The sequence below is a fragment of the Mytilus edulis genome, chromosome 11 (genome assembly GCF_963676685.1).
Source record: "Mytilus edulis chromosome 11, xbMytEdul2.2, whole genome shotgun sequence".
Lineage (NCBI taxonomy): Eukaryota > Metazoa > Mollusca > Bivalvia > Mytilida > Mytilidae > Mytilus > Mytilus edulis.
Window position 1 is genome coordinate 5,547,192 of NC_092354.1, and position 18,831 is coordinate 5,566,022.

Sequence of the window (18,831 nt, forward strand, 5' to 3'; positions counted from 1 at the left end):
CCATATATAAACTGTTCTATAAAAACAAGCACGCAAAAATCATAAGATAGAAATATAAGTAATATGTGAGTAAAGTTAATTGAATCATTTAAGTTAATATCCTTTGGGCTCGAATGTAGTTAACTAATAAATGTGTTTTATAGGATAGCTCAAATCCTCATCCAAATAATATAATCTAGTATATGTAATAAAACCCTTCCTACTACACCGAGTTTTAATGCCAAGCGGTAGACATATTTTAGGTACCAATTAAGTAATTGAATGAGTAATAGATAACAATAATTTATCATGAATGTGCAAAGATTTAAAAACAAAAGTATTTTTCTTTGTTCGTACATATTATACTCCGCTTCGGTAGATTTATCTACTTGTCTTCAGATAGTTTCAGATATACATTAATACATGGCTTTCAAAAGTCTAAATGTAAGTGTTCTCGTACATTTTTTGCCTAATAAAGAAAATCAAAATGCTTTGGTAAAGCTATTTCTAATTCCCCCTTTTTAATGAGACATACATCAAGGACAAGAGGTGTATATCATTTCATTCTGACACATGAATTAAGTTTCCCGTCTTAACCGAAAATTGTTTAAATTTTATTACTTAGTAAATTAATTTATTTGAATTGAAATAAATGATACAGCAAATATAATTAAATAATTCCACGGCGATCTATTTTTATTTGTAACAAACTTGAAACTTGAATTAGTATTATAGATGTGTATATTGAATGCTCCCTTGTTTTATAATCCACTGATCCGAATAGACAGTCACACCTGGCAAGGTGTGCCCTAGAGGCGTGGTTAAATACCGAAGTGCAAATAACAATTTACCTTTCAACAAGCCATCTAAGAGTATTCAATTTGCCACAGAACCGTGAATACACACATCGTATAAATCTAGTCAAAGCAGAGATAGTAAAAGGTCAATAAGAGTACACCAACATATTGTCTTTACAGATTATTGTACTTTAATTTGTTCACCTCATATATCAGTCCGAAAATGCATTAATTAATAAATTTATAACTTTTTTGGTTGTCTACTAAAATAATTCGAATATATACGTTTAACATAGAAAATTTATCTCATGAATGTGTACAATTGCACGTCTGTGCGTCTTATCTTCTTATTATCGGATGTTTATTAGATAAACCATAAGTCATCGGCGCGCTTACGATTACGTTTAAATATCATTAAAAACCAAGACTTTTACTGATTGTATTTTAAATCCCGGCATGCAAAAACCAGGAGAAAACGTCACGACCTACAGGAAGTAGTTTAAAAAATTTCATTAATTGTTGAATTTCTCCTTTATTACTGGACATATAGCGATAAAACTTTGTGAATATATATATTTTGTCATGATGAACATATTTAAACCATAAGTAAAAAATCGCGAATTTTCCCTTTAACATCCTTTTCATATGGTCAAATATATGAAGTGAAGCGACGGCATAATAAAACTTAAATTAATCCTTTACAGATTTAGCACCACCTAGTTACAACGACAAAATTATTTTCAAGTTACCTGTGTGACAAATTCGGTAAATGGACAGAAAGTCACAAATTTGGTAGGACATAAAGTTACAGGACAAAAAGTCACAAATAATCTGTTGACAATTATTTGAATATATAAGAAAAATATCTTGAAATATTTACTTTTTAAAATACATATATTCATATGAAAGTGTAGGAAATGTGTCATTATACTTGAAAAATCTAGATTTATTTAATTTTAATCATGCAAAGGGTATATTTCTTGGCACCATAAAGCCTTTAAAGTGCAAAGCCACGTTGACATTGTTTTTTTTTAACAATTATTTGATCATCTTTGATATTTTTTGGATAAATTTTGTTAACAATGTTGGTTTATATACAATAGTTAAAAAAAGTACAAAAATATTCTTGTAGAAATAAGTGTTTTTATTCAAAGAAAATATTCAGAAAAAATGAATTGTGACTTTTTGTCCTGTGACTTTCTGTCCTACATTCACAAATTCACATGTGCATTGTATATTCATTTGTGTAGACTTGAACACTGAACGACTCTTTTATGAATACCATGGTGAGTGAACAATCTTGAGAAAATTCAAGCAGATTTGTGGTTATAGTAGGATTTTATTGACAAATTTTAAACGGGAACAGTGCTCTTAAGCCCACCAATTATAAGCAAGAACAAATTCAACGCTATAACCAAATCACAGTTCGTTTTATGTTTAAATTATTATTGCATGACATACCATCAGAATCAATCTATATCAAACGTCATACAACGGGCAATGTTGAGGGTGGGAGTATATGACTTCGGTTCAGATTTCATCTTCACTAATCACCATAACGAAAAAGCTTAAGTTTGATTCCAAACACCTCTCAGGTGTCTGGGAGTAAACATGAGGCCAATATGGTCTTTTCCCGATCATCATTAAACCATAAGGGCTTTACAAATAAGTGAACATGTGTGTTCAGAATGGCGACCTTTTATATGATGCCATATGTAGGGATCCTGTGTGAAATATTTACCGGTATACACACCCATCAAGCAATTCTCTAGAACATATCGAAGTTCGAAGTCGAAGTTAACACATATAAGAATCAAGAGCCTGAATCGCTCACCTTAATTCTTTTGGTTAAATCTCTCATCAATGATTATTTTGGCTTTTCAATTTATTTAAATGTTTTTTGGATCGTCCTATTTTCTTCAAAAGCCAAAAAAAAATAATCATTTTCTCCTATGTTCTATTTTAGCCATAGGAGCTATGTTTCTTGACATACAAGGAAATAAAATATAAAATTTATACTAGATACTCTGAAACTCATTTAGCCTAAGTTTGGCGGAAATTGATACAGCAGTTTCAAAGGAGAAGATTTTTTAAAGTAAGTCAACATGATGAACAAATTGTGAAAAAAGTCTTTAAAGGGCAATAACTCCTTAAGGGGTCAATTGACAATTTTGGTCAAATTGACTTAATTGAAGATCTTACTTTGCTGAACATTATTGCTGTTTACAGTTTATTTCTATCTATAATTATATTCAAGATAATAAACAAAAACAGCAAAATTTCCTTAAAATTATCAATTCAGGGGCAGCAACCCAACAACAGGTTGTCTGATTCATCTGAAAATTTCAGGGCAGATAGAACTTGACCTGATAAACAATATTACCCAACGTCAGATTTGCTCTAAATGCTTTGGTTTTTTTAGTTATAAGCCAAAAATTGCATTTGACCCCTATGTTCTATTTTTAGCAATGGCGACCATGTTTGTTGATAGATCATAACTTCGGATACAATTTACAAACTAGATACCCTAAGGAACATTCAGTTAAAGTTTGGAAGTATTTGGCCCAGTAGTTTCAGAGGAGAAGATTTTTGTAAAATATTACTAAGATTTACGAAAAATGGTTAAAAATTGACTATAAAGGACAATAACTCCTAAAGGGGTCAACTGACCATTTCCGTCATGTTGACTTATTTGTAAATCTTACTTTGCTGAACATTATTGCTGTTTACAGTTCATCTCTATCTATAATAATATTCAAGATAATAACCAAAAACAGCAAAATTTCTTTAAAATTACCAATTCAGGGGCAGTAACCCAACAACAGGTTGTCTGATTCATCTGAAAATTTCAGGGCAGATAGATCTTGACCTGATAAACAATATTATCCCATGTCAGATTTGCTCTAAATGCTTTGGTTTTTAACCGGATTTTTGTGACAAAAATGTCGGTTATTGATTTGGGGATGACCCCAAGGGTGACTGGGGTATAGAAATATGGTCACTTGGTTTTCTCCCGACCGGCAGTAAAACGCTTGCCGAAGTGGGGCGTCCGTTTGGCTGTGCGGGATGTATCAAGTTCGCAGTCACGTCCGGTCAGAAGGGGGACGTTAAATCCGCTGTCTCGTGTAAGGAGAGTGCCACGCTCTTTGCACGTTAAGAACCCTTGCAACAACTCTATGAGGGGTCCGTAGGTGGCCTGTTGCAAGGCAAAATTTCTGTCCCTATCCAATATACCCTCATTTTCCGGTGGCAGTCCAAATTTCCCCGACCATCATCCCAGATGGCCTCTATTGTACAACCTACCTATTGTATTTATTGTGAACTTGTTCTCGTCCTGAATATGCATGAAATATTTGCCACTGGACGTTAAGCAACCAACAATCAATCATGATTTGGGGATGTACGGCGGGCGGTCGGTCGGTTAATCAAATGTTGTCCGTGCATTAACTCATGAACCGTTCAACCAAAGCTTTTAAAATTTTAATATGTTGTTACTGACAACTAAATGAAGGTCAAGGTCAATAATGGCGATTTTGACTTTTACCGTTCAGGAGTTATGGTTCTTGAAAGATTGAAAAATGGAGTTTCCAGTCGTGTCCCTGCATTTACGCATGAACTGTTCTACCTAACCTTTCCAAATTTTAATATGTTGTTACTGATGACAAAATGGAGATCAAGTCCAATAATGGCGATTTTGACTTTTACCGTTCAGGAGTTATGGTTCTTGAAAGATTGAAAAATGGAGTTTCCAGTCGTGTCCGTGCATTTACGCATGAACTGTTCTACCTAAGCTTCCCAAATTTTAATATGTTGTTACTGATGACAAAATGGAGGTCAAGTTTAATAATGACGATTTTGACTTTTACCGTTCAGGAGTTATGGTTCTTGAAAGATTGAAAAATGGTGTTTCCAGTCGTGTCCGTGCATTTTCTCATGAACCATTCAGCCAAAGCTTTTGAAATTTTTATATGTTGTTACTGATGGCAAATTAGAGGTCAAGTTCAATAATGACGATTTTGACTTTTACCGTTCAGGAGTTATGGTTCTTGAAAGATTGTGAAATGGCGTTTCCATTCACGTTGTTGCATTTACTCATGAACCATTCAATCTAAGCTTTTCAAATTTTAAGATGTTGATACTGATGACAAAATGGAGGTCAAATTTGATATTGACGATTTTCACTTTCACCATTCATCAGTAATGGTTCTTGTGATATTGCCAGGACACAAATAAATATTAATAAATCCGGTTTGCTGTCGTTGTGACAGCCTCTTGATGAGTTATAAGCCAAAAACTGCATTTGACCCCTTTGTTCTATTTTTAGCAATGGCGACCATGTTTGTTGATAGATCACAACTTCGGATACAATTTACAAACTAGATACCCTAAGGACCATTCAGTTAAAGTTTGGAAGTATTTGGCCCAGTAGTTTCAGAGGAGAAGATTTTTGTAAAAGATTACCAAGATTTACGAAAAATGGTTAAAAATTGACTATAAAGGGCAATAATTCCTAAAGGGGTCAACTGACCATTTCCGTCATGTTGACTTATTTGTAAATCTTACTTTGCTGAACATTATTCCTGTTTACAGTTTATCTCTATCTATAATAATATTCAAGATAATAACCAAAAACAGCAAAATTTCCTTAAAATTACCAATTCAGGGGCAGCAACCCAACAACGGGTTGTCTGATTCATCTGAAAATTTCAGGGCAGATAGATCTTGACCTGATGAACAATATTACCCCATGTCAGATTTGCTCTAAATGCTTTAGTTTTTGAGTTACAAGCCAAAAACTGCTTTTGACCCCTATGTTCTATTTTTAGCAATGGCGACCATGTTTGTTGATTGATCATAACTTCGGATACAATTTACAAACAAGATACCCTAAGGAACATTCAATTAAAGTTTGGAAGTATTTGGCTTATTAGTTTCAGAGGAGAAGATTTTTGTAAAAGATTACTAAGATTTACGAAAAATGGTTAAAAATTGACTATAAAGGGCAATAACTCCTAAAGGGGTCAACTGACCATTTCCGTCATGTTGACTTATTTGTAAATCTTACTTTGCTGAACATTATTCCTGTTTACAGTTTATCTCTATCTATAATAATATTCAAGATAATAACCAAAAACAGCAAAATTTCCTTAAAATTATCAATTCAGGGGCAGCAACCCAACAACGGGTTGTCTGATTCATCTGAAAATTTCAGGGCAGATAGATCTTGACCTGATAAACAATGTTACCCCTTGTCAGATTTGCTCTAAATGCTTTGGTTTTTGAGTTATAAGCCAAAAACTGCATTTGACCCCTATGTTCTATTTTTAGCAATGGCGACCATGTTTGTTGATAGATCAAAACTTCGGATACAATTTATAAATTAGATACCCTAAGGAACATTCAGTTAAAGTTTGAAAGTATTTGGCTCAGTAGTTTCAGAGGAGAAGATTCTTGAAATAGTTTACGACGACAGACGACGGACGCTAAGTGATGGCATAAGCTCACTTGTCCCTTCGGAACAGGTGAGCTAAAAATAACCCCTGGACAAAGAAACTTTATTCTATTTTTAACAATCTAGGATTTTCAAACCTAGCTGGGGGAAACTTTTCTATTAAACAATATCTACCAAGTATTAAACAACGAGTGATTGATCAGTGCACACAGGATCAATCTTCAAAAAATCATGATTCATCAAAACTAAAATTTTACCAACAATTTCATAATTCAAAGCAGCGTAGTTCTTATGTTGATGTTCTAAGTAATAGATTAGAAAGGTCATCTCTGTGTAAAATTAGATTGAGTGCACACAATCTTGCTATTGAAAAGGGGCGATATTTAGGTTTAGCCACCGACGAAAGAGTTTGTAATTTATGTAAATCAGGTGAGGTAGAAGATGAAAATCACTTTTTACTGAAATGTGAAATTTTTTCCAACTATAGATTTAACTTTAAAAATAAGATATTAAATATACTTCCTACATGTTGTAGTGGAAATCAGCTAAATATTAATAGTTGTATTAATATGGAAATTTTTATTTCGATAAAAATGATTAATTACTGAGAAAGAATTGCTTTCACACGGTAAACACTTAGTTCTTATTATATATTATTTTTGAAATTTGAGTTGAAGCGTCGATCAACACATTTTGGTAGTTTTGAGAACATTAATTACTCAAAGATTTGCTTTCACAAAGTAAACACTTAGTTCTTATTATATATTACAAGTTAAAAATGTTTTTTAAATGTGACCATTTAGCTGGAATCTTTCTCGACGACAAATTAATATTAAAGTCACCCAAAATAATCATTTCCTTATCTTCAATATCGACATTTGTTAACATTAATTCAAATTTTGTAACCCACTCTGCATTAATTTTTGGTGGTCTATAAATGTTACCAATTAATATAGGTTTTTGATGAACAAAAATAATTTCGATCCACATTGATTCTATATCATCATTTTCCAAATCATGTCGTCTTATTGTTGTTAACATGTTAGAAATATAAATTAAAAACCCACCGCCAGATTTTCCAATTTTGTCTTTTCTGTTTGTATCATAACCCTTAATATCTATTTCTTTGTTTTGGACAGAATCTGACAAAAATGTTTCACTTAAACACAGCACATCTGTGTTAGATTTTGATAGCAAATATTTAATTTCAGAAAACTTTGGCAATATATGATTGATGTTTAAGTGACATATATTAAGTGACTTGTGTGGAAATATAAAAGGGTTTGTAAATGGAGATGATTTGGAATTAGATGATAGAATATGTGTTGCAGTACATAAATACAAAATAACAATACTGACAATATTTCCTAAAATAGAACTACATGTTCTGGTAGTGGAAAAGTTATTGGTTAAATTTACCTCCAGTACGTTTGACTGGACACACTTTGTTCTTGAGTTGTTGTGTTGTTGAATGGACTTTAATATAACAGTGGACAGAATCAGGGACTTTCTATACTAACATAGAAAGTCCCTGACAGAATACAGAGAGTCTCTATGTATAATCGTAGTTTACATGTAGATAAACGCGAACAATAGTTGTCCTCTCTAAGGAGGTATAATAGTTGTGGTTCTTGCGATCTTTACACCATGAAATGAAACGCGAAAACTAATTGTCCTCTCTAAGGAGGTATAATAGTTGTTATTTATGCTATCTAAACAACATGGTATGGAGAACGCTCTGAATGGCTTATTTATTTTTCATTTTTGTTATCTATCATATTACGATTGGTTTTTTTTAAAATGTGTCACATGTTTTACTTATTTTAATATGTATGCAACTGGTATGACCCCTTAAATAGTAAACAATTGAAAGAAAAACAGTAGATAAAATACAGAGAGTCTCTATATATTAAAGTAGTATAATCGTAGTTTACATGTAGATAAACGCGAAAAATTATTGTCCTCTATAAGGAGGTATAATAGTTGTGGTTCTTGCGATCTAAACACCATGGCATGGAGAACGATTTGATAGGCTTATTTATTTTTCATTTTTTGTTATCTTTCATACGATTGGTTGTGTTTGTGCATGTTTCAAACTGGAAGTCTTATCTATCACTAAAAGTCAGTCTGATGACGGAATCATATCCGGACTCCTTTTTTGTCGTTTTTCTCCCAAAATAACTCAATCTGAATAATCATAAGAATGGATAACAAATGCGACTATGCATGTTACCTATAGGACACAGAGGCATGATGATTGATTTATTGTGGAAGGAAGAGAAGCGACACCCAAAATGAGGTCTTCTCGTTTAATAGTATAGATTTTTGAAATTTGAGTTGAAGCGTCGATCAACACATTTTGGTAGTTTTGGAGAGTTTTTGTAGCAGATTTCTCTCATTTAATTCTTCAGAAGGCTGACTTTAGCTTATTTTAACTTGGTTCTTTTTTGGGCGCTAGGGAGGCTTATTTGTTAGCAGATTCTGACATATATCAAAATTAAGAGTGTACTCTTGGTTCAATTTTCTTTTAACACTTACTGTTTTTTTTTTGGCTGACCTTCGGTATGGCGGGTTAATTATTATGTATTAACAATTTTTGAATTTCTATATTGGTCATTCTTAAATTTGTTTATTGAATAGTATTGAACTATTGTGTTGTGTGAATTCATTTCATTAGCCTAATAAATGTTTTTATTGTATTTGTTGTTTCATGTTTTTGAAAGTAATTTGGAAATTTTTATTTCGATAAAAATGATTAATTACTGAGAAAGAAATTTATATTTTTGCTAGAGTTATTATTTTTCTGTTCCTAAGGAATTTATTTATTTAAATGCTATATTCTTTTCGTCATACTGAATTTGTCACAACTTTTTTTTATTGGTTTGTTAGTTGAATTCTACTCACTTTCGTTTACCTGTTAAATTACATACCTTTTTACATCACTCAAAGATTTGCTTTTTGCTTACACACGGTAAACACTTAGTTCTTATTATATATTTTTTTTGAAATTTGAGTTGAAGCGTCGATCAACACATTTTGGTAGTCTTGAGAACATTTGTTGAACCCGCCCACCCGTGCCCATTTTTACTTTTGGGTATTTCAATATTTTCTCTACTGGTTTAGGGTTAATTCTTATGTATTAACAATTTTTGAATTTCTATATTGGTCATTCTTAAATTTGTTTATTGAATAGTATTGAACTATTGTGTTGTGTGAATTCATTTCATTAGCCTAATAAATGTTTTTATTGTATTTGTTGTTTCATGTTTTTGAAAGTAATTGTAATTCTTTAAAAGTCCTGAAAGTGACTAGTTCTTATATATATAAATGTCTGATGTATAGAAACGAGATTTTAGCTTCTTAATTATAACATATTTAAATACTAGTAACTGTATGCTGTATTCATTGTTGTAATGCACTGTAATATGGGCCTTTGCAAATTATTGTAATTGTGTCTGTGCCAATAAAATATTTGTATTTGTATCTACGTTACGTGACTCTGCATTTATGTATGCCGTCATCCGACAAATTATTTTTATGTCTACCTGTGCGAATTTCAAATGCCCAATTTTACACCAGTAATGAAAACCTTCTTTTCTTTACGAGTAGACTTGTGTTGTTACTTTGTAGCCGATCCATCATCCAAGATGGCCGCCAGCGGGGGACTTAGTTTAACATATGACCCTATGGGAAATGCATACAAATGACTTCTTTTAAAGAAATACTGAATGGAATGAAATCAAACATGGCATGAATGTTCCTTATGAGGTGCTGACAAAGTGTTGTTACTTTGTAGCCGATTCATCATTCAAGATGGCTGCCAGCGGGGGACTTAGTTTTAACATATGACCCTATGGGAAATGCATACAAATGACTTCTTTTAAAGAAATACTGAATGGAATGAAACCAAACATGGCATGAATATTCCTTATGAGGTGCTGACCAAGTGTTGTTACTTTGTGGCCGTTCCATCATCCAAGATGGCCGCCAGCGGGGGACTTAGTTTAACATAGGACCCTAGGAGAAATGCATACAAATGACTGCTTTTAGAGAACCACTGAATGGAATGAAACCAAACATGGCATGAATGTTCATTATGAGGTGCTGCCGAAGTGTTGTTACTTTGTAGCCGATCCATCATCCAAAATGGCCGCCAGCGGGGGACTTAGTTTAACATAGGACCCTATGGGAAATGCATACAAATGACTTCTTATATAGAACCACTAAATGGAATGAAACCATACATGAAATGAATGTTCCTTATGAAGTGCTGACCAAGTGTTGGTACTTTGTAGCCAATCCATCATTCAAGATGGCCGCCAGCGGTGGACTGAGTTTTACATAGGACCCAATGGGAAATACATACACATGTCTTCTCTTAGAGAACCACTGTATTGAATAAAACCAAACATAGCATAAATGTTCATTTTTTTATGAGGTGCTAGCCAAGTGTTGTTACTTTGTAGCCAAATTTTATCCTTTTTTTATATGATTTCAAAAACCTGAATCAGGTGAGCGATACAGGCTCTTGAGAGCCTCTATTTTTAAATTGTTATTTGGATTGAGAGTTGTCTCATTGGCACTGACACCACATCTTCCTATATCTATATACAAATTACCGAAACAAGCAACTAAACAAACTTGTTTATGTATTGGCCCACGAATGTTTGCATTATATCATTAGATAAGTTAGTGGACACAATTGCTGAAAATATATGTTTTAAACTCTCAAGTGTTTAAATTTGTGTCAAAAGTACAACCCAGGGTTTACTTTTCAAGGCAAACGTAACAAAATAAAGATAGAACATTAACTCGACATTTGTGGAATGCTAGATGGATTCATTGATTGCTCTATCGATAGATTGGCGGACAAGATTGGGTTTTTTTTGCAACAAGCAACGCACGAAGGTTAATGTTTTAAACCAAGGGACCGAAACCTGATGGATGGTCTCATTTCGGTATGTTGATGACCTGTGAGGACATTTCTATTTTGAAAGAATGAGTTTGTTTTAGCAAGTTAAGATTATATTTTTATAACTGGTTGCTTGGCTGTTTAGACACGGGAAGAATCATATTCGTTTCATTCTTAATTTTGGTCAATTCATTATTGAAAATCTGCATGCAAAATGGTACCTGTCTTGTTGAAACTTGGTGTCTTCCAATTCAGTTACTTGTAATGGCGTTTGTTTGGTGACAAGTAAAGAAAACGTGCATCTACAACCTTCAGAAGCTCATCATTTAGGATTTGCTTCGTTAAATGAAGAAGAGTTACATTTCGAGAATATATTTTACCTCTGTAATGCTCCAAGCCAAAATATTTTTATAAAATTTAGGCCAAAAAACATTGACGAAGAAACTTCAATCAAAACGGCAAAAACACCACCATAATACCCCGTATGAAATAAGATCTACGCATCGGAGCGACACATTCCAGCTTACTGTTTACGAGTAAACACGTGTTGCATGCCATAGAATATTTCTCTCTTCATGTATACTTTATTTCAAATACTTTAATGGGATTCATATCTGTTGTATCACATTGTCATGTTGGTCTTGTTACTGTTGATGTTTCACCGGAGCCATGAGAAGCAGACAAATATGAACACAGGACAAAGGCGTTAACTTTTATCTTGCTCAAACTGCAAGACTAGTCTGTATTGCTAATTTGGATGCATAGTTTGTACTTGTGTGAAATACATATTGATTCAAACAGAATGAAGAGCCAGCCTCCATTCGATAGCTGATTCAAATAAATCCTGGGACCCTGTACAGGCCATTTCAGAATCTTCTGAGAATCTAGCCTCAGTTGCACCAGCTAAAACAAAATAGATTCAATGGTGTAAGCCAATTAGTACGCAAAAGTTTTAAGTTTCAAAAATTCGATACATACCAATAATGCAGCTTTCTACACCTTCTATGCCCTTGAAGGAAGCAGAGTCCTTACACAGATCTATGGTCCTGTTCACTGCCACACTCACTGGCTTGGCCTGTGGTCCACCACCCGTTTTTCCATGGTCTCTTTTTACAGAAAATATCTTCTTTGCATCTTTCTTGGTGTTGCCCCATTAATCTTTACACTCCTTGGCTGACCTATGGGCAACACCAAGAGAAGACACCATCATGGAAATTCTCCCCCAGACTGCTGTCTTTTATTGGTCACAGCACTTCCAAATTTGTCATTAATGACAGCAAAATTCTTTTCCGCTTCATCTTGGAGTAGATTTATTTCTGCTCCCGAAAAATTCGGCTTTCTTTCCCTTGTTTTCTCTACACTAGACTGGGTACATGCATTAGCAGAAGGTAAGTCGGCCATATTTGTTTTTAGGGGAAGTTAAGAAAATCTGAATTATGGGTAACTAAAATAGCTTCTAAACCATAGTTAAAATTTAACGACAGCTTAAGATTTGTTAACGGTCACTTAAGCTAATGCTACAGTTAAATCAACTTGAACAACAGCTTTTTTTTTAACCTTACGTTAAGTAACGCCACTTTAAACTTTTTAACTTCACGTTAAGGCTAACGCTTCCGTTAAGTTGACGACAAGTTGAACAACCGGCCCCAGGTCTCTTACATGATATAAGAACAGTTATGAAAATGACATCTTCACGTTTAAACTTTGATATACCTGCACTCATGACGGAAGAAAATTATGATGACTTGACAGGACTGAGTAATGAGCAGTTTTGTGATTTACTCGATTCATTTCAACTGTTATGAGTACTGGAGTAAGGTCAGTAAGGACTTGCCGGGGAGTATTTGTTACCAAACTCCGTGTCGGGTTGTCAAACAAAATTGTGGAAACAGTCTTTGGGTTGAAAACATCTCAGGTAGAGAATTATCCATGCAGCAAGAACATTAATGGAAACCTTTGTTCCACATACACTAGGTTTTCAACATATAGGTCACGAAGATTTTGTTAAAAAGCATACAACAACTGTAGCTAAGCAATTATTCACTACAGATCTAAGACAAGCTGTAATAGTCCTTGATGGCACATACATTTTCATTCAAAAAAAGTAGCGATTACCATTTCCAAAGAATGTCTTACAGTATGCACAAACACCGCCCATTGGTCAAACCTATGATTATTGTAGGAACTGACGGCTATATCCTGTCCATCTTAGGGCCTTACTTTGCAGATGGTAACAATAATGATGCGTCCATAACTAAACATGCAATAACAAACAAGTTAGAGAACATAACAGCATGGTTACAAGATGATATCTGCAGGGGTGCAGTTTCAATACTTAGAAGATCAGGGATATATGGTTAAGATGCCTGTTTGTATGAAGCAATTTTAACTCACTTGGTAACTAAATGTCGCTGGGTTGTCGAAAGCACGAATGCCATATTGAAACAATTTCATTTTTTGGAAAAGGTGGTTCCAAATACAATGATTTCCAGTATTGGTGATTTAGTAAAAATTACTGGTGGTATACTAAATAAATACAAACGACCTCTTGTCCGCAACCCTGAAAATGAAGATGCTTGACCGCTCAGTCTTAGAAAACAGTCTGCATATTTATGAGTATCGGTAACATAATTAAACAACCGTTTTAAAAAGATTGATAGATTTGTATTTATATAGATTTAAATTTTCACGGCATTTTTAACTATTTTTGTGCGCAGATGTATTTCAATTGAATATCCGCTTTCTTTACCACGAGGTAAACACCACGCACAGTTTCAATCAATATCTTTCACAACTTATATTAGAGTTTATACAGCTTTTACATTATTTTCGTAAGTATATGACAATTCCACTGTGATAACAGTAAATGTAGTATCGAAATTATGGAATGTAATATCATATGTTGTAATGAAAACGGCCCGAAAAGTGTGTTGTTCTTTCTTAGATTCTACACTCCGGCTTTGATATATTTTCATGTACCACCAAATTCTACCTAGCTATGTCTTGGCATCTCATGCAGTTTTGTCATTATGTATTTAAATTCTTTTTAAGAATAAAAGATAAGTTTATCTTTTTATTATTAGTATTACAGTACTTACCTGTACAAACCAGGCTACACAAAATGAAAAAGGGGGAGGGATTGTTTACAATTACAAAAATATAATGGTCAAAAGCCACATGGCTTACCAAGTTGGACCAAAGTATGTCTACTTTTTAAGTCATATTAGAAAGTTTATTTAGCCAAAAAAACTTAACTAATATTTACTATCTTTAAGCTCTGATGTACAAGTATGTAATATTTATTTCTGAGTTGAATACTCAATTCTGATGGACATATTTATCATATTATTACATTTCATTTGTATGCAAATTTGATTCCCATTATGTAGTAAGATAAGGATCCAATAAAGTTTGACACACACAATTTACAAAATATTGTTGTTTGACATCATATACAGATATAAGGTTACATGCATAATATTGGACAATTTTTGTATAGGTCTTTCAGAGTTAACAAGTGACCATTCACCTAAATATCAAAAGTGTAAATACATGGTCCAGAGCACATTCTTTGTCGTAAATGTATACTGTAAACAGGGAAATTTTCGCGGTAGTTTTATTTTCGCTATTTTCGCGGTAAGAAGTGAAACGCGAAAATAAAACGACCGCGAAAATATCAAGGAAAAACTCTTTTAATTACATTTTCTTTTACAAATTGTGACTTGGATGGAGAGTTGCCTCATTGGCACACATACCACATCTTCTTATATCCACGTATATGAATAGAATACATATAGGAATACTCTATAACACTGATTTCAAAGACGACAAATATATAATTTAAATTATAACAGTATCTCTTAATGAAAAGCAATGTTAAAAGTCATGTCTTTAACTCAGATCAGTTATTTCACTGAAGCGAACATTACGGATATTGTTATGTAAACAAACACTCATTACCATTATGTTAATGACACCTGTCAATCAGTAATAAAAGTATCACATCGTTGAATCTACTACAAAGATTGATCAGATCAAAAGATCGACTAATTAGTATTTATCCTGACAGCTGGTTATTTTAATTCATTCCTAATTAGGTTTACTTTTCTATTGTTGTGTATGTGTTTTTACGAGCATTGAAACATGCCAAACTTTCAATCTACTTTAACATTAATGAACCGAAAACAAAATATTTCTGATTGATTTTATCATTTGATTTAAGATATATGTAAAGCTGTTCACTTTCCAAATCATTTATGAAAATATTTATCTAGACCACTGGGAAATCGCGAATTCAAAACGGCGCGAATTTGGATCGTGTAAGTAAATCGCGAAATAAAGACGGCGCGAAAATTTCCCGGTTTACAGTAATCAGACTTTTTTTTTTTATCTAATAGCTGGTCAATTTGTATCAAATGCAACACTATCTTTAGTTTGTCATTCAAATTTACGCAATGAGGTGCGGAACTGTAACTTTTTATTCTATATGACTTCCTTATAAAGTTTTGTAAACAAACCTATGATCCAATAAGCACAGCACATGCTTGACTATTCCAAAAAATTATGACAACTTGAAAGTTTATTATATGCTATAAGTTAACTTCATGTAATATGTCGACAGATATAATGCCTCCCCACGTTAAAGAGCATGACATGAAATTATTTCTTAAATTAGGGCATTATTAGGAAATTTACAGTATTAATAAAAAAATTAAAAAATATAAAGACAATGAGTCCAACGGCCTCAGAGCTTATTGTGTACATGACAACATAAGGATATAGTAAGTTAAATTAATTAACATCTTGGACTGAAATGATAAAATGTGGCAAGATATTAAAGTCTAGTTACACATCATGACATTTAAGACATATATATAATTATGTTTTCTTGGAACAAATGTTTACTTTAAGTTTGAATGCAGTGGTTCAGACTAGACTGTTTAAGATTGTAGTGTTTCAAGATCATACATGTTAGCCAAAATAATATTATTAAGATCGGTCAAAAGCGAGAACTTCAGCAAGAAGATTTGGAGGCCAATCAAATCAGAGCATCTTTTTTTGTGGTGTTTAATAATTAAGGCATTTAACTTTTTTTTTGTGATATTTTTATCACTACCACGACTACACGATTCTTAGCTGTAAACAGACTAAAATTAGTCAAAATTACCAGAAGTTGATGCATTAGCAGAAACGAGTGACAGCCATCAAGATTTTTCGCCACATTCAACAGACCATGAAAATTTTGAAGTCCAGGTTATTGGAAACCAGGAACATGAAAACTGATAGGGAAGACATGTACATGCAAGAAAGATGGTCAACAGACTCGTTTGATTCAAATAACTCTGATGAAAATGTAACATCTGACGATTATGATATGCAGGAACAGATTCCACATCTAGCTGCAAAATTAGCAGGTTGGGCAACAAGCAGTGAATGCACTCGTTCTAGTCTAGATGCACTACTTGAGATATTAAGGAAATAAACCTTCGCCTTCCGAAAGATTCAAGGAAACTTCTTAAAACTCCAAGATTTATAAATATCATTAAAAAATGTGAAGGGGATTATTTATATCTTGGTTTAGAAACTGGTTTGTTTAAAGTAATTTCAGAAAATCTTGACCATTTTACAAATGTACATGTTCTGTTGAGCATAGATATAGATGAACTTCCGTTATTTAAATCATCGTGTATTCAACTTTGGCCAATATAATGCAGCATAAAAAAAAGTTTGAACCGTTTGTTGTTTCTGTTTATTGTAGTGATTCTAAACCAACTTCAGTTGATGAATATGTGCATGACTTTTTGTCTGAATTTTAAAACCTGAAACAGAATGGAATTAATGTTAATGAAGAAATTTGTGTTCTGAGGGTAAAAATCAGTGCTTTTATATGCGATGAACCAGCCAGAGCATTTGTAAAATGTATAAAATCCCATAATGCATATAATGCTTGTGAAAGATGCACTATTTAAGGCATATGGTGTCAAAACCGAGTAGTATTTAAAGTAACTGATGATATGTCACCTAAAAGAACTGAAGAAAGCTTCAAAATCTATGAATACAAAATTCACCAAGTAGCCATGTCACCTTTAATTGATGTTGGATTAGCTTGCAAGAAATCCTTTCCGTTAGGTTATATGCATCTTGTTTGTCTTGGCATTGTTAAACGCACATTAATTTTTTTTTAGACAAGGACCCAGGGACTTTGAATGCAGATTATCTCACCAACAGTGGAAAATTTTATCAGATAAACTTTCTTTTCTTAATAGAAAATTACCAAGAGAATTTGCGAGGCAACCTCGTTCCCTTTATTACATGGACAAACGGAAAGCAACAGAATTTAGACAGTTTGTTTTGTATACAGGCCCTTTGGTTATGCGTTATGTTGTTACTGAAAGGGTTTACAATCATTTCTTGGCATTAACAGTAGCAATGTCTAACCTTCTTGAACCAGATGACAACTTCAGAAATGCTCATTTAGACTATGCTCGGGAACTTTTGGTGTATTATGTTGAAACAGCTCCCATTTTATATTGTGATACATTTGTATCGTACAATGTTCACTCATTGATGCATCTAGCAGATGATGTTGAACATTTTGGAAGTTCACTGAATGAAATAAATGCTAAATTTTTTTCTTGAAAATATATTTTTGTACATTTTTTATATGTTGTTCATAAACTATGATAATGTTCAGTAAAGCAAGATGTACAAACACATCACAATCACCTAAACACAATTTTGTCATGAACTGTCTGCTTCCTTTGTTTAATTCACATATACCAAGGTGAGCGACACAGGCTCTTTAGAGCCTCTAGTTTATGTTTTTTATTATTTATTTCTTTGGAGATCGTAAATTTGTTAATTTACAGAATCAGATAAAGATGAAAATCATTGAATAATGCACAAAATGTTTCAATAAAAGTAAAAACACAAAAATACTAAACTCCGAGGAAAACTCCAAAAGGAAAATCAAAAGTCCAAACACATCAAACGAATGGATAACAACTGTCATATTCCTGACTTGATACAGGCATTTTCTAATGTAGAAAATGGTGGATTGAACCTGGTTTTATAGCTAGCTAAACCTCTCACTTTTATGATAGTCGCATCAAATTCCATTACATTGTCAACGATGAATGAACAAAACAAACATACTCAGAAGAGTAAAAATGTCAGAAATAGGGGTACAGCAGTCAATAATGATTGATTGATTTGTGGTTGCTTAACGTCCAGTGGCAAATATTTCATGCATATTCAGGACGAGAACAAGTTCACAATAAATACAATAGGTAGGTTGATACTATAGAGGCCATCTGGGATGATGGTCGGGTAAATTTAGACTGCCACTGGAAAATAAGGGTATATTGGATAGGAACAGAAATTTTGCCTTACAGCAGGCCACCTACGGACCCCTCAAAGAGTTGTTGCAAGGGTTCTTAACGTGCACAGAGCATGGCACTCACTTTACACGAGGCATCGGATTTAACGTCCCCCTTCTGACGGACGTGACTGCGAACTTGATACATCCCGCACAGCCAAACGGACGCCCCACTTCGGCAAGCGTTTTACTGCCGGTCGGGAGAAGACCAAGTGACCATACTTCTAGACCCAAATCACCCTTGAGGACAGTCAATAATGTGTTATCATCTTAATATCACTGTAAAAACAACAAATGTAACGAAGAAGCACAA